Below are 22,665 nucleotides of genomic sequence, written 5' to 3' on the forward strand. Positions count from 1 at the left end.
TCTATCTTTCCTACCCAGCGGAATAGCTTGCTTTTGGGCCCTTAATGGTGTCCCTTTGAAAAACTGCCAACTCTCCTCAGTTGTTTTTCCCCTCAGTCTTGATTCCCATGGGACCTTACCTATCAGCTCTCTGAGCTTACCAAAATCCGTCTTCCTGAAATCCATTGTCTCTGTTTTGCTGTACTCCCTTCTACCCTTCCTTAGAATTGCAAACTCTATGATTTCATGATCACTTTCACCCAAGCTGCCTTCCACTTTCAAATTCTCAACGAGTTCCTCCCTATTTGTTAAAATCAAGTCTAGAACAGCTTCCCCCCAGTAGCTTTTTCAACCTTCTGAAATAAAAAGTTGTCTGCAATGCAGTCCAAGAACTTATTGGATAGTCTGTGCCCCGCTGTGTTATTTTCCCAACATATATCTGGATAGTTGAAGTCCCCCATCACCACCAAATACTGGTTTGATCTTGCCTCCCAGTTTTGCCCTGACCCTCCTTTTTCTCTGCCATTATAGCCCACGCTCCCTCTTGTTTCCGACCCATCTCCCAGGTCTCCATGTTCCCCACTTACCTGTGGGCTTTGCTCACCTGTCCCCGTCGAACCTAGTTTAAAGCCCTCCTCAATAGGTTAGCCAGTCTGTGTCCAAATAGGGTCTTTCCCTTCCTCGAAAGGTGAACGCCATCTCTGCCTAGCAGTCCTTCCTTGAATAGTATCCTGTGGTTGAGGAAGCCAAAGCCCTCCTGGTGACACCATCTTCGCAGCCAGGCATTCACCTCCATGATGCATCTGTCTCTGCCTGGGCCCCTACCTTGGACAGGAAGAATCGAAGAGAATACCACCTGTGCTCCAAACTCCTTCACCCATATTCCCAGAGCCCTGTAGTCACTCTTGATCCGCTCAGTGTCACACCTCGCACCTTGTGCCCACATGGATGAGTAGCATGGGGTAGTAGTCAGAGGGCTGGATAATCCTCGACAATGCCATGGTAACATTTCGGATACGGGCCCCCGGCAGGCAGCATACCTCCCGAGATGAAATGTCAGGGCAATAGATGGGTGCCTCCGTCCCCCTCAGCATAGAGTCTCCGACCACCGCTACCCTACGTTTCCTATTCGCAGTGGTGGTAGCAGACCTCCTAGCCTTAGGGGTACGAGGCTTCTCCTCCTTTACTGTAGGGGGTGATTCCTTCTCTCCTGTATCAAGAAGAGCATAACGGTTACCTATTACCATGGCGGGAGGGTTCGGAGCAGGGGTGGAGCACTGCCTGCTGCCAGAAGTAACCAGCTGCCAGTATCCACCCTGAGCCATCTCCTCCTCCACGAGTGGTGTGTCAGCAGTCCTGTGTACTGGGATAGCTACCTCAGCTGTCTCCACATGGACACTGTCCAGGAATTGCTCGTGGATTCGGATGCTCCTCAATCTAGTCTGACTTCCTGTATTTCACAGGCCATTAAGTTTCACCTAGCAACCCTACACTGAACCCAAAAACTTGTCTTGAACTAAAACATTTCAGTCTTTAGGAGACTAAACTGTTGTGTGCCATAGGCAGAGGACAGGAGAGACTGAGGTTCCACCAATGCCTGAGGCCCTTGCAATGATAGCGAATTGATTAGGTCAGATATACCCAGATGATCCTAGCAGGTGATCAGTGCCCCATCCTCCCACCCAAAGGTCCCTGCCAATCTGACCAGGGGAAAATTCCTTCCCACCCACAACTCTGGAAATCAGTTGGACCCTGAGCATGTGAACAGGATATCTAAGGAAACAGATTCTCTGAACCATCTTGGAGCACTGGTCTACCCTACCAGGTGTCCCATCTCCTGCTATGGTCAATCCCTGATGCTTCAGATGAAGGTTGGAGGGAACCACCCCACCCCATTCACAGTGTACACTTAGCCAATTGTGCATGGGGGGAAAATTCCTTTATGACCTCTACAGGCAACTGGATGAACTCTGTTCCATGAGTCTTCTCTGCAAGTATTTAAACTACCATAAAATAAGATTAATAGAATATCAGGGTTGGAAGGGACCTCAGGAGGTCATCTAGTCTAACCCCCTTCTCAAAGCAGGACCAATCCCCAGACAGATTTTTATCCCAGTTCCCTAAATGGCCCCCCTCAAGGATTGAGCTTACAACCCTGGGTTTAGCAGGCCCATGTTCAAACCACTGAGCTATCCCTCCTCCCCACAGCATCCTTCAAAACAGGGGGCCTAAAGTTAGGCTTCTAAATTCATACTGTGCTGGGTATGTGCTGCAGAAAAAGAGAGAGAGAGACTGTGACTCCTCGGCATCCTCACTCCACAGTGCATGCAGTACAGAAAGGAGGTGGTGGCTGACAGGAACATGCAGTCACTGTTGTGCTGATCCCATGGGCTAAAGGAGGAGACCTGACCTGACTTGAGCCCAAGAGGGTCCAGTTGTTTTCTCATCCAACCTGACCCTGACGCCTGTAGTCAGGTCCCATAGGATTTGAGTCAGGTTGCAGGGCTCTATTCAGAAGCCAATTCTGCCAGCCCCGTGCATTCTTTTTTGCTCTCCCATGAATTACTTCTAATTTGTTGATCTCTCTGGGAATGTGGTGCTAGAAATAAATGCAATAATCCAGATGCAGTCACACCTCAGCTGAACAGAGAGGAACTGTTGTCTTCCTGCTTTGTGCCATGATCCCTGTGTGTAAAAGACCCAACCCACATGGCTCTTTGTGGTAGCCATCACACCTTGCATATATATGTTGACTTTGTTTTTCATTGTCACTCTCAGGGCACTTGTTGCTTCTCACTTTTCTCCCTCCCATTATGTCAGTCACTTCTACCTCCTTTCCAGATATGCTAGTTTGCAGTTTTCTGAAATGAATCTTGTTCTCTACTCAGGTTTTTAATTTCTCTGTGTCCCTCTTTATTTTTTCTCTGTCCCAACTGATACTATAACTCCTCCATATTTAGTATTATCTGTGAATTTCTACACTGATGGGCCTCATAAAAGACACCTTTGAGTGTGCTACCATCAGTGTAGATCTAACTGCTGAGCTAATTTCCCCTAGGAGCTGTTGAGGATTTACTGAAGGAGTTGGGTATTTTGTAATTACACATTTTCAAATTCTGTCTGGAGTGGATAGAGCAAGGGCAGGGTGCTCATTTTTATTGTTTGTTTTAAATAAATGAAACTAGATAAGGGGGCAGTGAAGGGCGCTTATTTTGGCTCTTTTCTCTCCAGGAAGATTAAAATACGTAAATTGCTCAGCTGCTTCTGAAGTGCTGCTAAATGCGGTGATTGTGGAGGGCATGGCATGTTTTACACCAATTAAGCCAATGGATTACTTGTGTGAGCATGCAGGCTGAGGAGTCAGTGTGGCCTAGTGGATAGGACTCTGGGGGCAGGTCTTCACTACGGGGGGGGGGCAATTTAAGATACGCAAATTCAGCTACGCAAATAGCATAGCTGAATTCGACATATCAGAGCCGACTTACCCCGCTGTGAGGACGGCGGCAAAATCGACCTCCACGGCTCCCAGTCGACGGCGCTTACTCCCACCTCCGCTGGTGGAGTAAGAGCGTCGATTCGGGGATCGATTGTCGCGTCCCGACGAGACGCGATAATTCGATCCCCGAGAGATCGATTTCTACCCGCCGATTCAGGCAGGTAGTGTAGACCTAGCCTTAATAATGACTTAGGATTCTCTTCCTGGCCACGGACCTGCTCTGTTATGATAAGACTTGGGCTAGTCATTTCATGTTGTGTTTGGATTGTAAGCTCTTTAAGGCAGGGGCTTATTAGCCAAATTACTGTATGGTCATCAAGAAAAACTTTTCTCAATTGTTCTCTTTTATGTTTTGTCCCCAGCAAAACAGAGTAGACATTTACTGTGTCCTGGAGGAAGTATTAGAGCAGGACACCCGGGGCTTAGAGAGAAGGCTACTGAACAAAATAATAACACTAGTCTCAAACCACATGAGAGAGACTCAGATAAGTTAGTTCTCCCGAGATACTAATCAAAGGATCCAAAGCTTTAACTAATTAAAACTCTCTTTTTTGGGAGTAAACTATATATTGAAACTAAAATGTATTCTCCTGTTAAAGGTCCACACCTTCCTCCAGACCAAAGCCCAGATCCTAGACAGCACTTGTGCACATGCATAAGATGGGACAACTCACATGCTGAAAGTTACACATGTGCTTAAGTGCTTTGCTGGATCAGGACCTGAGACACATGATATCAGACACAGAGGCAGGCCTATGGTTTCTTAACGAGCAAGTCTTTCCCGAAGTCTACTAGGGATTTCATTATTGATACTGATTTTATGTGGAAGGCGCTCTGATACTATAGCGATAAGTGGCAGTATAAAGCCCTAAAACAGACAGAATCTGAGCTATCTCCAAAAGAAGCAGCATTGGATTTGGAACATAGTTTGCCAGCAGGAAAACCCATGGAAAAATCCCTCTCTTGTTCCAAAGGAAGTCAGCCTCCTTTTTGGGGACAGTTTATTCCAGGAAAGCTCTCTGAATATCTTGAAGCTGAAAAGTCTGTGTCTCACTACCTCCTCAGGGAAGGGCAGGGGAAAATATCATGTGACTATGGTGACCAATCATCCACCACAATTAGCTAATAGTGAATGGTCTAACTAAGCAGCTTGCAAACAACTCAAAGGCTGAAAATTGTTTAGCCAAATGACTCAATGAATATTTATGACTAATGACTCTATCCACAGAAAGTTGGGTTGGTTCATTCACAACTTGTGCACAGAAATAAGGACTTGACTCATATAAACAACTCTGGCTAGTGCAACTGGCTTCAGCACCTCAGTCTCTCTCTCTTTTTTTTTTTTTTAGGAAGTAACAATGAACTAAAAGTGGCAGCTAACAACACCTTAGTGACTCTGGCACGCTGCTATTTCAATAAAGTGATGTATGAGCTGCAGTGTCATCTGAAACCACTGGAGCTGCCTGAACATTTTCATTATGTTGGGCAACCTGTCATCAGCCTATGGTATGGTAACTTCCATCTTTTGTTTCAAAGTTATTGTCTTTCATTTAAAGGACAGGGGATTACTCTCTCTAGCTAAAAATGTTACAGCTAAACAGAGCTCTGTTTGAGTGTGTGTATGCGTGTGTGTGTGTGTGTGTGGAGAGACACAAGATTAACTGCGGTTGCTAGTTCTGGCTTCCAGATCACGCGCTGTCCAGACGGAGGTGCAAGCTCTAACTTATGCCCCTGATTGAAGTTCCTTAAGGATAGGAATGAGTGGAAGATCAGGTCTAGTGGAGCTCTTCTCCACCGCACTTCCCCTCCCACCCCAGTGCTCTCTCCCCTTACTCTGGGAGTGAGTTGGGCATCAGGCACAGCTGTACACTGGTGGAGGATTCCCCTCTTCAGGGTGAATCCCCCACTGGCTTTCAATGGCTGCTTTAAAGCCATTCTGCTCTGCTTACGCAGTGCAAAATGGTCTAGGAGCCCATAGCATCCTGCCCCACAGTGTTTGTAAGTGTGTTGTAAGAAGGTGGAGAGCAGCCGATTTTCTGTCTTCCTTCTCTTCTCGGCTTTCTCTGCAGCACTTAAGTGTATCCCTTTTGTGGGAATGACCCTGAACGTCATGATCTCCATGTTGAAGTTAGTCGAGGACAGCAGGATAAGACAAGCATTTTGTGGTGGTAAGTGCCAGCACTTACTGTAGGTGCCCAAAATGGATATTTAGGGGGTCTTGGCACAGATTTAAGTGACTGACCAAGTTTGCAAACAGGGCGTTAACTGTTCTCCCTGCCCTGGATTGCACCAGGTGCTGCGTTCCTTGGCTCCCGTGGCACTCAATGAAGTTGAGAGTGCTCCTTACTTTGCAGGAGGCGCTGAGCATTTGTAAGTTCAGGCCCTTTAAGACTTACAGATATAATTTAAAATAAACAGACGCAAAAGCTGAAGCCGCCCATCTGCCAGGAGGCTCCTGGGGGAGGAGGTGAAGGGAGCAGATTTCATTACTGTACATTTAAAAATCCACCCACCCATTCTCTCTCCTTAGTTTCTTTATCATCATCTCCTTTCACCCTCTTTCTCGGTCTTCTCTTCCTCTCCACTTTCTCTTCTCTCTTCCTGTGCTTTTCAGGTGATGCTCAGTAAGGGGTTAATCCTGTGCCATTGAGGTAAATGGGAATTTTGCCATCAACTTCATAGAGAACAGGATTGGGCCCTAATTCTTCTTAGCAAGGACACTAGATTCACCTACTTTTAGGGCAAAATGCTCCCCACTACCTTCAAATCCCAGTAAAGCCAATGGCAGTTAGGCGCACTGAACATCTTTCAGACAAACTGTAACTCAAGATGAAATCATACAGTGTTAGGGTTAAATAAACAGTAACTGCAGAGGATGCGAGTCATTCAGAAGAGAGCTGGTTGAAATATTTTGATTTTTAATTATATTTTCCATAATTTTTTTTTCCAAATTTGATGAAAAACAAATCTGAAAAATGTCAAAGACCATTTTTATCAGGAAGTGTGCAGCCAGTGTTTTTGAGCAGCTAAAGAGGTGGCTGAATTTTTTTGATTTTTGAAAAATATAAATGATTTTTATACTTTGTAATTTTGAAAAAAAAAACCAACAGTAAAGATTTTTAATTTAATTTAAACTGCTTTTTCAACCAGCTCTAATTAAGAAGTAACAAGGAAGGGAGAAAAAATATGTCTTCAAATGATGGTAATTGAAAAAAGATTGAGAGATATACAAAGAAAAAAGCCTTTTGAGAAACAAGAAATGGAATGGGGGGGGGGAAGAGAAATAGCTCAAAATTGATATGGGATTTCAGCGTCTAGTCCTGAACTGAGCAGTAGCTGCCATGGAATTGTAGTAAACTATAGGCCTGGGTATCTTCACTGATAAAGCAACTTCTCCTCATTACTAATATGTCCTTTTCACATTGCCTGTCTTCTCTCCTTCCATGCAGTTCTGGAAAAATGGTCAAGGGCAGTAAATGTATATTTCAGTAACTGGGAAAGTGCCCATTCCCCAGAATGGGTGAATCGCAATTCTGTGATAAAATTCTTCCCCTCTATTGTCATGTGACCAGCAACTGGTTGACCTGTGAGGAGCTGGAGGTGAGAATTGCTGGCTTTCTAAACCTTTAGCAGAAATTGTAATGTTAAATTCTATGTGTCTGGCACTCTTTGTGATGATGGCATTTAATGGTAGGTCCTTCTGGATGGAACAGAGTGTCATGTAAAACATCCAAAAACCATATGTTTATAATGTCAGTACATCATGGAAATTCTGTCTGTACACAGTGTACATCAGGGGTAGGCAACCTGTGGCACGCAAGCTGATTTTCAGTGGCACTCACACTACCCGGGCCCTGGCCACCGGTCCGGAGGGCTCTGCATTTTAATTTAATTTTAAATGAAGCTTCTTAAACATTTTAAAAACCTTATTTACTTTACATGCAACAATAGTTTAGTTATATGTTATAGACTTATAGAAAGAGACCTTCTAAAAACGTTAAAATGTATTACTGGCGCGCGAAACCTTAAATTAGAGTGAATAAATGAAGACTTGGCACACCACTTCTGAAAGGTTGCTGACCCCTGGTGTACATGGATTCTAGTTTTATGCACATAACGTGCAGATGAACATGGGACAGTGGGCTAAATTAATTCCTGGTATAAGTCCATTCAGCCCCAGTGGAGTTACAGCAGGGATGAGTTGACCTAGAATGCATACTAATCTGGGGAAATATCTTACCTGGTGTAGTTGTGAGGTGCATTAGAATATAATCCTGAAACCAACCCTACAAGTCCCAGTTCTTTACCAGGAAATATTAATATAGGGCCGTTCCTACAGTGGAACAAGGGAAGTTGCACTCATTAGAAGTAGAAAAGGTGTGCCCGTTGGATGATATTGAATTAATTCGTAGGAACATAAATTCTGTGTCTAATCTATGCAGCTTAAGCAGGCCATCATCAAAGCCCTTGGTCCCATGATGAGCCTCTTTCTACATAAAGAGGAGCAGCAAGATCAGATATTTGAACAGATCTCATGGCTCCTTGAGTAATATAAGGAGGACACTGATGTTTTTCACGTCACCAACGTGAGGTACCACTCATTAAGTTAACTGTCTGTGTGTGCATGTATGAACTGCACGAGGAATTTGCTGCCAGTGGGGTTACCTGGTCCAGATAGTGACTTGTTAGATAATAAATATACACACAAGTTCTGGGTTTATACACATGGTGACCCAGGCAACAAGATTTGTAGGTAAATGCCTCTTATGAAAAGCATCCTCTGTTTCCTGGAGAGGATGATAAGGAGATAAAAAACAAAACACCTCCCCAACAAGATACTCCCTCCTTGTGATTTCCCAGTACATCCTGTCAACTCTGTGTCTCTCTTTTAGATCATAAGCTCCTCAGAGCAGGGGTTGCCATATATTGTCTCTGGTCAGTACCAAGCCAACTGTCAAGGGTTGAAAATTAATAATAAGGAGGCTTGAGGGTCATTACTTTGGATTATATAACTAGATAGACATAAAAGCATTGCCTGTCTATTTCAGCTACCGTTCTATGCAGTGCTGTTGTAGCCATGTTGGTCCCAAGATATTAGAGCGACAAAAGGTGGGTGAGATAATCTAATTAAAGATATTGTCTCACTCACCTTGTCTCTCTATTTCATCTACCCTCAGTACCACATGAGCAAGAAATAAGGGGCCATATTCTGTCTTCAGTGGGGCTACACAGTTGTAAATGAAGTCATGAGACAGCTACAGCTTTTTGGAAGTGATATTTACTCACCGTCTATGTTGGTTGAAGCTTTCTGGTACAGAGTATGTGGTCACTTTTGGGGTTGAAATATACATGATTTGGAGAGAACCAATGCATCATGGACTTGTTTGATAGCATCAGGGCACTACACAACTGCTTAAACATAGTAAAATATGTAGATGGCATCAGAGACATTCTGGAAGCTTCAAGTAGCAAAGGGGAAAAGTGTTTAGATGCAGGAATTAGATTTTCACCTTTTTTATCAATAACCTGGCAGAGGACATAAAATCATCACTGATAAAGTTGGCAGATGAGATAAAAATTGGGGAGTGGTAAATAATGGAGAAGACAGCTCACTGATTCAGAGTGATCTAGCTCACTTGGTAAACTGGGCGCAAACAAAGGTGCATTTAAATACGACTGAATATAAATGTATTCATCTAGGCACAAAGAATTTAGGCCATACATACATGATGGGGGATGCTGTCCTGGGAAGCAGTGACTCTGAAAAAGATTTTGGGGGTCATGGTGAATAATCAGCTGAACATGAACTCCCGGTGTGATGCTGTGGCCAAAAAAGTTAAAGCTGGGATGCATAAAAAGGGGAATCTCAAGTAGGAGTACAGTGGTTATTTTACCTCTAAATTTGGCACTTGTGTGACTACTGTTGGAATACCGTGTCCAGTTCGAGTGCCCACAATTCAAAAGGGTGTTGATAAATTGGAGAGGATATTGATAGAAGAGCCACAGTGATTAAAGGATTAGAAAACATGCCTTACAGTGGTAGAATCAAGGAACTAAATCTATTTAGTTTAACAAACAGAAAGTAAAAGGGTGTGTGATGTGGTTTACCTACCCCGCATTGGTTCAGCAGGGGTTAATCATACTTTGTGGGCTGAGGAGACCATGCCCCCTCATCTCTGCTGGGCATGCTTCAGCTGGGACCAGGTTATAAAAGAGATCCACTCAGCTCAGTCTGGGATGACTGCCAAAGGGAGCCAGAAGTGCATTGCAGGCACCTGCAGAGAGACTGCCAGTGCTCCAGGATTCAGAGGGCAGCCGGACTGTGGCTGCAACTGACCCCCAGCCACCCAATGCCAGAGATGGAGGAGAGACCACAGAATCCTTGAGACTACCAGCTGCGGAAGAACGGGTGGGAAGTAGCCTAGATGGACTAAGCATTGATCCAGTTGAGGTACTGGGCTTTGACTCAGCATGTTTTGGAAGGATCCCCGCTGAGTTGGTGGCAGATACCCCTGTGGCAAGACAGGGCCCTGGGCTGGGACCCTGTGGAATAGGTAGGACTCAGTGGAGAAGGGCTGGCCACTAGGCAACATTTCCCTGCCACAAAAGGTGAGTCTATTGACTCTGGCCACTAGGCCACATTGCCCTGCTGCCAAGGATGGTTCCATTGACTCTGGCCACTAGGCTGCATTGCCCTACTGCGAGACGTGGTTCTATTGACTTTGGCCACTAGGCCACACTGCCATACCTAGAAGGGCAGCCCTAGTGACTCAGGCTGCTGGGCCGTGGACTCTCACCGAAGGGCTGCTGCACTGATCCCAACCATTAGGCTATGCTGCCCTAGGAGCCAGGACTGCTGTGGTTGCTAGGGAGACTAGGCCTGTTGGGCCACTCCAGATCTACTTCAATTCCTCCACAACCTGATATCACCCTGACGGGGTGGACCTATCCTGTGACAGGGTGACTTAATTACAGTCTATAATATCTTACATGAGGGACTCATATTTTATAATGGGCTCTTCAATCTAGCAGAGAAAGGTGTAACTTGATCCAATGGCTAGAAACTGAAGCTAGACACATTCAGACTGGAAATACAGAGTACATTTTTAATGGTGAGATAATTAACTATTAGAACCATTTACCAAGGGCCGAGATGGACAATTTTTAAATCAAGATTGGTATGTTTGTCTAAAAGCTCTGCTCTGGGAATTATTCTGGGCAAGGTCTATGGCCTGTGTTATACCGGAGGTCAGACTAGATGATGGCAATAATCCGTTCGGGCCTTGGAATCTATGAATCCCTTGAATCTGCTTTGGTCACTACATATTGCTCCTTTGTGTGCCTACCATCTGACTTTCACCCTCTGTTGCAGAGTCTGAGCCAGCTCTTGGAGGTCTCTGGTGAATATAATATCCCTCTACCTTAAGGGAAGTTTCAAGCCATCTGCAGTGCTCTGCACAACCAGGTGAGGGGTGGTTTTGCTTGGATCCCTTGAGCTTAGGCACAACAGATCTGAAGCATATTAACAATAAAAATCTATCGAATGACAGTGCAGAGCCTGGGAACCTCCTCATGTCTTACTGATTTCTGCAGACTCAAGAGTAAGCAGGTAGCGGTCTCATTTTCTTAGCTAATATCCAGCTCAGTTTGTAAAGCAATTTCACCATAAACTGATTATCGGGGGAGTCAGAGTCAGAGTTGTATAGTAAAAACTGTGGCTGTGTCCTGATTAGATCAGCTCTGCTGCTCAAAACACTTTAGCTTCTCTTATCTAATGTATTGGTCATTGTGTTTGATTCTTACTGTGCATTCAGTATCATCTACCTGGGGTTCAGACCTCTATTTGGACAAGTAGGAAATGTAAGCTTAGAAATTAATTGAACATTTTCTTTTCAATTGCTTCTGATTAGTTTTTCTTTGACTATTTCCCTTCTTCCCTGTTCTCAAGCTAAGCAGCTCAGCATGGAAAATCACATAGAGCTGTTCTATTGCAGAGGTTTGAGTAACAGATAACTCTGTTAGATGTAAATACCCAGTGTGAGATTCTGATCTCTGTTTCACTAGTATAAATCCAGAGTAATGCCACTAAAGTCAGTGGAGTTACCTTGACTTTGCACCAATATAACTGATCAGATTCTGGCTCTAATCATTCAGTCCACGTCCTCACTGACAACTCCCACTGAAGTCAAGGGGAGCAATCAGCATGCAAGAATGGTAGGACCGAGTCCTAAGTGTTAAGAACTCTCCTTACCAGTTTGCTGGTGGACACACTGAACTCGCTGAAAACATATGCTACCATATCCCCTGCTGCACAATTCTCCACACTTTCTGAACTGAGCAGCCTCCTGATGAAATGAAGAACTGCCTTCCTCACCTGCAAGGCTAGAGATTACACACATGAGTTATTGTTATCCCTTCTGCCCAAAATATGAGATAAGGACTCTCATATCCTATGCTTTTGATTTTTATCTCCTTGGATTATGAACACGGATACATTTATCACAGACAGGAGAATGACATGCCTTCTGTATTCTGCAGTCTCTCATCTGGATCTGAATGGAAGCTCCACCCAGATATCCATTCATCCCATAACGTTGAAAAACACTGAAATATTTCACTGTTTCACACACAATCTTAGCTTAGCATTCTGATCACTGAGAGTGGATTTCACTGCCTTCACAATCAGAAACTTTTTAACTCTTGTCTCAGGCACTGAAAGATAAGGAGAGGTGTACAGTACTTCTTTGTTCCACACATTCACTTTCCACATTGGAATTAATCCTGGATTTCAAAGGGCCCTATTTAAGAATAGTACCAAGCTTCTCTCGTATACAGAATCAGTGGGAAAAACATAGGACCAGACTCTGGTCTCAGTTACACCAGTGTAAATCTAAAGTAATTCCATTTCTATAAATTGTGCCAACATACTACCATGATGGAAATATTATAAAAAAAGAGTTAGATAGACTGATGTCACCGAAGTTAATCTGTGTTTACACCAGTATAACAGAACTCAGAATCTAGTCTATAGTGTATAATACTTCTGATTATCAAGTCAGGAGTACTATTTTATTTTTATCTGATTATTGTTAACATGCATTAGCCCCAAGTTAACTTCTGTATTTGAAGTTGAAAAATACCTTGAAAAATATCCTGGGCTAGATTCAGCATTTAGTTGAACCTGTTGATTTCTGTGTGGCCATATGGGGGTAATTTAGGGCAGCATTTGGTCCCTTAGTGGATATCCAAACCACTGGTGACTGTGTGTTATAGAGCCTATGTGCCCCATTTGCAGAGGCGATGAGTCTGTTACAGCCCTGCCATGCCTACAAAGCCTTGATTCTTTAGCTCAATCTATAGTAGTTCATGCTTTTAGCGCTGGATGTTCCCAGCTCAACCCTCAGCATGTCGGCCAAGAGGGCAGCTGGCACAGTTGCTCCTGTGTTACTTACAGTCAGCACCAACAATAGCTCTGAGCAGATTCAAAGATGCCACATGAACAGCCTCATTCTCAGTCTCCAGATTCGAGAGCAGAAATGCTATCAGATCATCAGGAGAAGAACAGGCTGCAAGGGAAGAAATCATGTCCTCACTGACAACAGAACTTTTATTCTTACCATACCTTACAAAGGTAAGGAAGTTATAAGGAAACCACTGGGCAATACTCCCCAAGGGCCTTTTTTTTCCAGCCCCCCTCCGCCCCCCACCTTAAAGAAGGCTGCTTTTTCTCATCGGGCCAGTTTTGCTCTCCTTTAACCTGAAATCAGTAGAGTCAATCAATATTTAGTCCGGAGTAAGTAAGAGCAGAATTAGGCCCATTGATAGAATCACACTCACTCCACACAGAATGACCAAGCTGGTTGGGGCATCAGAACAAACAGAGTGGATCCCCCTGGTTCTGCATATTTATTTCCACTGCGCGGAGTCTGAATGTTTTTCCTCAGAGATAAAAAGATGAAACAGTTTTTCAAATTAAAAAAAATTTAACACTGTTGGGGAAACTCTTTTGTGTTCAGTGAATCATCTCCTTCACTTTAGGGTATTCCTAAGCTGGGATCTGACCCACCAGTTAGGAGTTTCTATTATTCTCTTCCCTTCAGACATTTGTGCATTTCCAGTGCAATATAAAAGCAGGCATAGGTCAATGTTCAAGATGACTTTGTAAGAGAAGGACACTGATTCTATAGCCAGTGTCTTACTACGTACTAGCTAATAAGTTCTAAATAGCTATCTCACAGCAGGGTACAATACTTCTCACCCAGGATGTTCAGGAAGAAAGCACTATCCAAACCCTGTGCATTGACATCCTGCAATGTCTGGACACCTCAGTCAGTGGAATGACCCAATTAAGTGACCTGTTGCTACTGCTTCTTGAAATAGGGACATTCTTCCTTACGTTCCTTGTACCTCTCCACAAGGAAACTTTTTGCACAGTCAGCATAATGGAGGAACAGTATGTCAAATTCATGTCAGGGATGACGTGACCCCTTCATCATGGAGTAAGTGGTTCACATTAGAGAAAAGATATAAAGCAACTTAACTGGAAGGAATCATGTTGCAGAGATCTTCTCTTAATTCTTTCCACTGTCTGAGTGCAACTTCCCCTTAGATCCCCCATGAATACTTCAGAAATTTAGATTTGGTGATCCTGGATTTGAACAGATATTGGGGCTGGGACTGTGCCTTATATAGTTCTGTAAAGTTCTGGGTGAGTTTATGGTGCTATCTAAATATTTCCATAATGCTATAATGCAGGGAAAGAGGATTCATCTCTGGGTGAGAGCCAAATTGCTCACCAAACAAGGCAGTGTATTTAAAAGACAGTGTGAGGGGGCACCGGACAGGTAGAGTGAGATGATGGGGAGAGAGAAATGAGATGATAGGTTAGGGAAGGGTCAGTGATGAATAAAAGGAGAAGCTACATGGCAGGGAGGGATTCAGACAGCAGGATACTGGAAGTGGGGAATGGAAGTAGCTATGTACTGAACAGTCTCGCTCTTCTCTGCAGGTGTTATGGCTAAGGCTTCTAGAGTATGTGGTGCCAGCTCAGAACACTGGTACTATGAAGCCTCTGTGCAGATGCCTTTAGGGAACTGGCTGAGAAAAAGCAACAGGAAGGAGAAGAAGCTGCTTGCCTTGACTACAGCAGGCGAGGTTTATAACAGAAACTCTTTCATTTATTCTCTCCAGGCACTATGAAATGAAGAGGTTCAGTCTGCTCCAGTTCTCTCATCTGCAATCAGGAATCTAAAATGAATGAGGGATGGTCTTGTGATTACAACATGGCCAGGGGAAGGAGCTGGGAAATGTGGGTTCTGTTCCCAGCTGGCCACCAAAATTCTGATGTGACCTTGGGGAAAATCACATGATCTTTCTCTCTCAGCTTCCCCACTTGTGAAATGAAGGAGTAATTAATGCCAACCTCATAGAGGTGCTGTGAGGCGGAATTCATTCATGTTTGTAAAGCATTTTGAGATGCTCAGACTGAAAGCACTATGGAAATGCAAATTATTATCAGCTGTATTCAACATTGGTGGGCACGTTGGAAATGGATAGGTGAATAACATCAGCAGGACTCTCTGCAAAGTCTGGCATAATTAATGATATTCTCTTTCTTTCCCTAGTGAAACTCCCTACACCCCAGGGGCTGCTGGCGTGACTCCTGGTGAGTAGACCATGAGAATAGGTTTTCTGCGAAATGTGAAGTGGGACAGTTAACTATAAAAATCAGTTCTATAGCTAGATGCTTGTAGACTTAGGCTGAGGAATGTGTATGATTGGGTCTCTCTCTCTCTCCGCCCTCTCCTGAGACAGGGAGGGATTCTGCATCCTCGTACTAGCTAGAATTCTTTCTTCTTCAGGAAAGCACTGCAGTAGAAGCAACAACTCTATTGTATGGTCTCCACAATGAGAGAGTTTGAACTATTCCCTGTTTCAGGAACAAACTGGTATTCTGCTGATAAAACTTAGCCTGTTTTTTCTCTCTCATTGACAGGTAGTAGCCTCATCCCCTTATGAAAGAGAAGGACACAGATGTGCTGCCTAGCAATTACTAAAGGCCCTGCACCAAAATATCCATGCAGCAGTGTGTGAGATGTGGGTAGTAAAGATTCCATCTCTGCTGCAGTACATTGAAGGTAAAGTGCTAGTTAGGAGGAGTGCGGTCCATGGAGAATAGAAGGGAAGTCAGAAAATGCAGCTTTGTATTGAACCATTCCTGTTATCCTATCCAACTGGAAGGGACCTTGAAAGGTCATCCAAACCAATTCAGTCCAGCCCCCTGCCTTCACTAGCAGGACCAAGTACTGATTTTTGCCCCAGCTCCCTAAGTAGCCCCCTCAAGGATTGAACTCACAACCCTAGGTTTAGGAGGCCAATGCTCAAACCACTGAGCTATCCCTCCCCAGTACATGTGTCTAAAACGTCTCTTTGAAATTCACATGCAAGTGAACTATCTTGACACAGTAGAAGTGCCTCTTGTTACGTTATTATGGGTCATACACAGGTTGACAGGTCTGCCAGTGTCACAAATGCATTCTTGGTTCTTATGCTCCCAGGATGCTAAAGCTCAATTTCTATTTAATCAGCTAAGAACATGAAACATAAGAATGGCTAACCTGCATCCCCCAGAAGAATGGTTCATCTAGCCCAGTATCCTGTCTTCTGACAGTGGTGGGTGCCAGATGCTTCAGAGGGAATGAACAGAACAAGGCAATTGTCGAGTGAACCATCTCCTGTTGGACAGTCCCAGCCCCAGCTTCTGGCAGTCAGAGGTTTAGGGACATCCAGATCATGGGGTTGCATCCCTGACCATGTTAGCTAATAGCCATTGATGGACCTATCCTCTGTGAACTCATCTAATTCTTTTTTGAACCCAGTTATAGTTTTGGCCTTCACAACATTTCCCTGGCAAAGAGTTCCACAGATTGACTGCATTGTGTGAAGAAATGCTTCCTTTTGTTTGTTTTAAACCTGCTGCCTATTAATCTCATTGGGTAACCCCTTGTTCTTGTGTTATGTGAAGGGCTAAATAACACTCCTTATTGACTTTCTCTACACCAGTCATGATTTTATAGACCTCTATCATATTCCCTCTTAGTCGTCTCTTTTCCAAGCTGAAAAGTCCCTGTCTTTTTAATCTCTCCTTGTACGAGAAGTTGTCCCATATGCCTAATAATTTTTGTTACTCTTCTCTGTACTTCTTCCAATTCTAACATATCTTTTTGAGATGAGATGACCAAAACTGCACGCAGTATTCAAGGTGTGGGGGTACTGTAGATTTATATAGTGGCATAATGATATTTACTGTCTTATTATCTATCCCTTTCCTAATGGTTCCTAACATGTTGTTAGCTTGTTTGACTGCATGTTGAGCAGATGCTTTCAGAGAACTGTACACAATGATTCTGACAGGGGCTGCTGTAGCTTTTTTGCCGCCCCAAGCACGGCAGTCAGGCAGCCTTCGGCGGCATGCCTGCGGGAGGTCCGCAGTCCCGCCGATTCGGCATACCCGCCGCCGAATTGCCGCCGAAGCCGCGGGACCGGGGACCTCCTGCAGGCAAGCCGCCAAAGGCTGCCTGACTGCCGCCCTCGCAGGGACCGGCAGGGCGCCCCCCGCAGCTTGCCGCCCGAGGCACGTGCTTGGGGTGCTGGTGCCTGGAGCCGCCGCTGGACTCTGAGATCTCTTTCTTGAGTGATAACAGCTAATTTAAACCCCATCCGTTTGTATGTACATGTGGTAGTCTCGGCCGAGGTTCGGCCCTCAGCGGGGCTGTGGGGTATCCCACCGCCTCGCTCTGGTCCGCCGGCAGTCTTGGCCCGGCAGCAGTCTGGGATAACGGACACACGGTTAGGGGGCTCAGGCCCGTAAGCAGGGGCTGAGCCAATAGGTCCGAAAAGAGCCCCGAGCCCTCAATCAGGGTGGGGCAGTAATCACACAGTCTGGGGCTCCAGCCCTCAAGCCGGGGCTGAGTCAGTAGCTCGGAAAACCCAGGCCCTTAAGCAGGGGCTGAGGCAATGTCTATAGCAGCCCAGGCCCTAGGTCAGGGCTGGGCAACAATCAAGCAGTCAGACAGAAACCCAGGCCTTTAAGCAGAGGCTGGGTCAGGGTTTGTAGCAGCCCAGGCCCTGGGTCAGGGCGGGGCAGCAAGCAAATAGTCAGTCAGCAACCCAGGCCTTTAAGCAGGGGCTGGGTCAGTTTGTAGCAGGTCCCAGCCTCTCTAGGCCAGAGGAAAAGGGGGAGTCTGCCACCCAAGGAGTGGGTGGCAGGGGGGATGCAGGCCCTCCCACTCCACTTCATCCCAGCCCGGGGCCCTAGCAGTGGCGGAAACCCGCTGCTGTCAGTAGGGATCCTGGCCGCAACACACTGACATCAGCTCTGGCAGTGCAGCAGCCAGACTGGGGTCGGCTGCCCCCGGGCTACTTCCACACTCCCCCTCGTATGGTACCTGGGCCGTCCTAGTGTCCTCGGTGCTCTCCACCAGCATCGGCTCCTCAGGGTACCGGGTGAAGGGCAGGCTCGGCTCCTCCTCGGGGTAGCTGGCACGGGGCAGGCTTGGCTCCTCCTCGGGGTAGCTGGCACGGGGCAGGCTTGGCCAGTCCTCCTCAGGGTAGCGGGTGAGAGGTAGGCTCAGCAGGCCTGGTAAGTCGGCAGGCTGGTCGCGGCCTGCGGCTGCTTCCCAAGCAGGAGCTTGGCCAGAGACGTCTGCTCTCTCCACCGGCGTGGGCTCCATTGAGCTCTGCAAGCGGGCTTTTATACTTCCGGGTCGGCACCGTGACCTCTGAGGGGCGGGCGCCCGACCCGATGGCTCCACCCACGTCAGTATTAGGGGAGATTCGGCCCTCAGCGGGGCTGTGGGGTATCCCACCGCCTCGCTACAGTACAATTGGGATTATGTTTTCCAACGTGCATTACCCAGTACATTACAGGAATTAGAGGCACAATGTTACCAGATGTGCCCGTTACTTTGGGGTAGGCTCATTGATTAAGGTTACTCTTCTGGGGGGCGGGGGTTCTGTAATTCTATTAATGTGCTGCTTATGTCACTTGTGTGTTCATATGGAGCTCTACTCCTTCCTTCTGCAAGTCCCCTCCCAATGGAGCTATCCTGCAGGACCTAGGTTCCCCAGGGCTGGGTTTCTCCAGCCCTAGAACTAGTGATGAACATGTGCACACACACACACACACACACACACACACACTAGCAGAGCAAGTCTGAGCAGACTGGGTCAATCAGCACTCTCCAGCTGATCCCCTTATATGTCTCTGTACTCAGTGGGCTGGGTTAAGCAGCACTTTCAAATTGGTACCCTTATGCGCCCCTGGTCTCAATAGACTGGGCTGAGCAGCAGTTTCACCCCCCCCCCTTATGTACCCCAAGTTTAACACATCCCTATCACACTTTCACATTACAATTGTACTGGTAGTAACCCACTTGATAAGCAAACCCCACAGTATTTTGGGGCACTACAGGGATCTTTAGCTTAGGTAAAAGAAGTGTTGCTGCAGAGTAAATGGGGGAAGCTAAAAACACAAAAGAGTAAAATTCAGAGAGAGAGAGAGAGAGAGAGAGAAGCAACCAGATGAACCATAAACGTTATTTATTGAATAATAGTGATAACTACACAAGGAGGGCTAAACAAACATAACAGTTACATTTTAAAGGTTAATACCTGAGGTAGAAAAGAAAACAGAGAGAGAGAGAGAGAGAGATCTCACCCACTCCATGAGGCTTGAACTGGTCGGGGTTCCCAGGTGATGGTGGTAGCTCAGGGTCCTGAGTGCTGGAGACAGGCATAGCCCCCAGCACGATCTGTCAGGAGATGGAATCCCAGTGGAAATGATGCAGAGTTTGGGTCTATACATCAGAACCCTTACTTGGGCATAGGTAGGGGGTTTTGTAGAGAAAATACAATGGTTCAAGGGAGAACAATAGATTTGTTTATGGGTAAACTGATGACTCAAGGGTTTTCTTTAGGCTAGACAATAGGAGCTGATCACTCTTGGCTATGAGTGGTGTTTTCTTCCAGGGAACTCAAAAGGCAACTAGGCTGCTTCAGTATTTTGGGATATCAATCAAAGATTTATTACTATAATTGGTCTGATAACTGCTAAGCTGGGTGTGTGGGATTCCCATGATGCAGTGCGTCCCTGCTTTTCTGGTCCCAGAGTTCAGTGCGGTTCTCTGTTCCTCATTCTTTATGCTAATCCCTGTCCCATCTTTCATGCAGATGAGGCTAGGGGAGTTGTCTCTGTTCTTCATTCTGTAAGCAAATGGAGATGTCTTAATCTTGTCATCCTTGTCAGGAGGGGTCTAGGTGTGTCTCCCAGTGCCCTTCACTGCTCTCTGCAAGCCTTTTCCCTGATCGGTTTTGGTTCAAACAGAGACTGGTGGTGGTGGTGGCGGGGTGTCTTTCATGAGTCAGACAGGCTAGATACTGCGCCCTGGTTCCCAAAAACACAGAGCTGACTGGTATCAACTATAAGGATGGCAAGTGAAGTCTAATACAGCTGGAGAACTTTCATTCTTCATTCTTTTTTAATTAGACTAAGGAAACTTTTGATCAGTTTGGATCTCTGATTGGACTAATAGCACCATACAGCTGTGATTCACTGGCCACGTCCTGTCAGTGGGTGGTTGACTGTATCAGCTGCCTTCTCTGTATACAAGGTGAGGAGACCATTAGCAGGTATAAGTAATTCTTCACCATTAGCAGGTATAAGTAATTCTTCACCTTCTTTCACTGTTGTAATGTCCATTTTTCTGCCTATCTAGTTCTTTCTGTCTTGTCTATTGGCACTTAGATAACAGAATGATGGTCATCTTGTAAATACCCATTAGAAGAGAAGATTATGATGTGTAAAGAGCCTAGCACACTTTTGGGAACTGTACAAATAATAAATAGTCTGCATACAGGTAGATAACTGCTAAATTCCTTAGGGCTTGTCTACACAGGGACACTAAGGAAAGTTAATCCAAATTAACTAAAGATGTAAATTTAAAGTGCATTAGTTAAATGGCAACACATGTGTGGATGCTCTGATTCGGAATTAAAATGGCCCTTATTAATTTTAGTGAATTACATGAATTAAACTAACCTGAATTAAGGCCACTTGAATTCTAAATAAATGTGTCCCCATAGGTGTTTAATGAAGTTTAACTAATGCATTTTGAAAATGAATTTGGATTAGCTTTCCTGAATATCTCCATGTAGACAAGCCCTTAGTACTAAACATTTTCATTCTCTTTACCCTGCCACTGGCTGTATTGGAGAGGTTTCCTGGAATAATTCTTTAAACAAAAAGTTCTTCTAGCAGCCCTCTGTTATGAGCATTCAAAGCTATTGGAGTAAGTGTAGGCCATTTTCCCCTTTGTGAAAGAGTAGGATATTCTTGGTTAGATGTAAAGGGATAGAGCTTGGTTATCGTTTAAGGCCATTTCCAATTAGGGTGACCAGACAGCAAATGTGAAACATCGGGACAGGGGGTGGGGGGTAGTAGGAGTCTATATAAGAAAAAGATCCCAAAATTGGGACTGTCCCTATAAAATCGGGACATCTGGTCACCCTATTTCCAATTATTATTAATCAGTCCTAAAAAACAGTGTTGATGATTCAGAAACAGAATAAGGCACTCCAATCTTTGAGTGTACAACATAGTAATCCCAGCATTGTTTAGAAGTGACTGATGAGCCTGGGTTTCCTGCCGAAGTTTTTGTCCATCCCCATCTCTTTTACAATGAGAATTTGGTGGAGGGATTCATCTCTAAATTGGAACCTCAGATCAACCTGCATGAGTTGTAGTTAAATATGAGATTAGATTTAAATACTGAGAGCAGAGAGGCTACTGAAACCAGACACACACAGAAACTGCTCCAAGCTGAATATAGTGCTTGTTCAATCCTGTATCATTCACAATAACATACAACTACTGTTAACTTTCAGACATTTAGGGTGTAATCCCGACTCCATTACAGTCAACAGGAGTTTTGCCATTGACTTCAATGGGGCCAAGATTTTACATTATGCTGATAACAACATAGCAAATGGATCCTCCTGTATGAATATCCATGCAGTAGAGGTTCAGTTTCATTAATTGTTACAGTACTTTTTCTCCTTTTCTCCACTCCAGGCCAGTCCATGAACCTGGGGTCAGCGGAGGAGGAGCTGAGATGTCTCCGTGAAGCACTAACAGCTCCAGACCCGAGGCTCTGTTTCAGGCATCTTCCAAAATGGCCAGGGTAACTGACTCAAAAAGCTTGTGCGGATGTCCTAGTGACCAGGCACCATTCATTTTACATTTACGCTTTCATGATGCCTTGCCATACTTGGAGTGAGCTGTGGGAGTGGGGCTAGTAACCAGCTAGTTACGAAGTGGGCATTCACCCACAAAAGCTTATGCTGCAATACATTTGTTAATCTTAAAGGTGCCACAGGACTCTGTTGCTTTTTACAGATCCAGACTAACACGGCTACCCCTCTGAAAGTAAAACTGGAAACTGGAGAGGTTTTCTGCCTAAACTCTAGGCTTTCAGATCTTTGCCCTTATGTGTAATGAACAAAAATCTTGCTGTTTCTCTCCCTCAGACAAAGAGTCGATTCCATCTCTGTTCCTACCCTAAGATAGGCAATGGCAGAATCAATAGTAGTAGACAGAGATAATCCAAGGGAAAAGGAAGATGGTTGGTTATTTATTTGTCTAGCTTGTTGCCACAGTATTCAGCCAAGAAAGACTTTTAAAAACAGACTCTGGGGAAAATACAACAAGACAGAATGACTGGCACTTGGAGGCATCCAGTTATTAGGAGGCCTATGGCTAAGGGCTACATGGATAAAAATAGCACTGTAGTCATTCCCAGTCAGTCTGGAGCCTGGGCTCTGAGACCCACCCTCATCCCAGGTTTCAGAGCCTGGGCTCCAGCCTGAGCAGGAACAGCTACACTTTTAGCCCCATAGTGCAAGCCCCACAGGCCCAGGTTGACCTGAGCTCTGAAACTCACTGCTGTGGGATTTTTTTGCTATGTAGACGTACCCTTTAAGAACAGAAGGAGGGAGGGAGAAAACTATAGTGTCTTTGGGATCCGCTATTTACATGCCTTATTCTGGAGACCAGTGCATGAGGGGTAGATGAAAGAAGCTCTCCACAAATCTTCTAACAAGGCTGGTGAAAGGCCTCAGGACAGGGAACCCTC

The sequence above is a fragment of the Terrapene carolina genome, unplaced genomic scaffold, assembly GCF_002925995.2.
Source record: "Terrapene carolina triunguis isolate 2854851 unplaced genomic scaffold, T_m_triunguis-2.0 Scaffold97, whole genome shotgun sequence".
In the NCBI taxonomy this organism is placed as follows: Eukaryota; Metazoa; Chordata; order Testudines; family Emydidae; genus Terrapene; species Terrapene triunguis.